The sequence below is a fragment of the Myodes glareolus genome, chromosome 27 (genome assembly GCF_982192425.1).
Source record: "Myodes glareolus chromosome 27, mMyoGla1.1, whole genome shotgun sequence".
Classification (NCBI taxonomy): Eukaryota; Metazoa; Chordata; class Mammalia; order Rodentia; family Cricetidae; genus Myodes; species Myodes glareolus.
The window spans coordinates 12,401,472-12,403,237 of record NC_142052.1 but is presented as its reverse complement, the minus strand read 5'-3'; the positions used below and the strand labels follow the sequence as shown (position 1 = coordinate 12,403,237).

Genomic DNA, 1,766 nt, shown 5'->3' with positions numbered 1-1,766 from the left:
AACCTTAAAAGATAATGTTTCTCGGTGTCTCTGATATTTTAAGCAGTGCCATGGTTGATGGAAACACTAGTCATCTTAATTTCCAAGAAATACTGTAGTCCAAAAAGTTCAACTGATACAAATCAGCACACGGGCAGTGTGACAAGAAACAACTATTCTCTGGAAAATTTAAATTATCAAATTGTTACCAAGTAAAAGGCTCTTTTTTAGACTTTGTTTTTCAGGGATCTTGGCAAAATCGTAACTGAGGCGAATTTGCACCGAAGCAGCATCTTTGGTCATTACAGTTACGTCTTCTCTGTGATGTTGCCCTTGACCAGAAACACAATAAGCCACCTCTGAGTTTGAAGTATTCAGCAAGTGATGGCAGGGGCAGAGCCACAAAAAGACACCTAATTTCCATGAAAACTATGGAAAGAGTTTTATTTAATATGCATTAATTTATTTAATATGCATTAACTGGTAGAGAAGTCTTGTCTGTGTTTTTATATGGACATATACAACAGCACAAATTCGAGTAGAACCTGTCACTTGTTGGCAGAGTCACCCCAAAGGAATAGAGAGATCAGTAGTCATGCAATAATGAAGAAATTGTTTCAAAACCGACTTATAAGGGATGCCAAGACAGAGGCATATACTCGTTAAAACATGACATATTGAAGAAAGTAAAGTACTTGGAAACTTACAAAAAAAAAAGGTTCTTTTGAAAGGAGACTGGTAAAAGGGAAATTGGGCTCTAGGTGTTTCCATGGGAGGAAGAAGATACAAGACAGGGAATGAGAGAGTAATGCTGATCGGGGCTGGGAAGAAAGAGATCTTGGGTACTTTGGACTCCAGATGGCTGTTCTTGTTCTTGCACTGTTGCGATGGTACAGACAAGTTAGAAATGTGGAGGAACACAGAAAATAATTGGCCCTGATGCTCATAATGCTGTGTCAAGCGTTTAATTCAGTTCACTACTGAAACTGACTCTCTCTCTCTTTCAATAGACAAAGGAGCAACTAGATGGTATTTTTAAAACAGAGAAGAGAAAAACTGTCAGATCATTTCCTGACTTCAGCACTGTTGCTGAACAGAACATTTCATACGTGAACAAATTATCAAGTCCTTAAATATAATTATGGTATATTTTAAAATATCAGTTCTAATTATATTTTTCCTTGACGAAGTAATTATACTTCAAGAAGCTGTGATCAGAACAATGTTTTTGCTGCTGGATCTTGGAGCAGAAGGTAGAAAAGGTGCTTCCGACTAACTTACAAAGAGCAGCCTGAACTTCCCACAACCTTTGTGCCCAGCCTTATGAAAGAGAGGCTTAAAAATAGACTCCCAAACACGAATTCTAATCTTCTTTCAAGTCCCTCATTGATCGGTAATTGAATGTTCTTTAGGACAATGGCGGTTACATACTGTAGACTGCTTTTCCCTCCATGGGTTTGTTTTCTGTGTATTTAAAATCACAGGGTTCTGCCAAGAGTGTTTTTGCTATTAGTCCAAAACAAATGAAGTGAACCTGAGGTTTCTCTTTCCCAGAGGAGGCAATACAATGCCCTCAACTGGTATTCTTGGCTTTGAATTTTCTGACAATTTATCTTCCCAGGAGTCTACAACCACGGTTTTCTTTCTGAGGTCTCCAGCCCTTTCCACTTTCCCTCCCCTACCCCAACTTGTATATTAATGAGTAAATATTTCACTGTTCACCTGTATGGATTCATTTCTCATCTCTCTGCCCTGAAATTGCTCCCTTGGGATCCTATCTGAATTGC

General features: G+C 38.5%; 1 pseudogene; it reads left to right on the top strand.

Moving 5' to 3' along the window:
• Positions 1–303: 303 nt before the first annotated feature.
• Positions 304–572, top strand: LOC125399946 (cytochrome c oxidase subunit 7B, mitochondrial pseudogene; annotated as a pseudogene).
• The last annotated feature ends 1,194 nt before the right edge of the window (positions 573–1,766 follow it).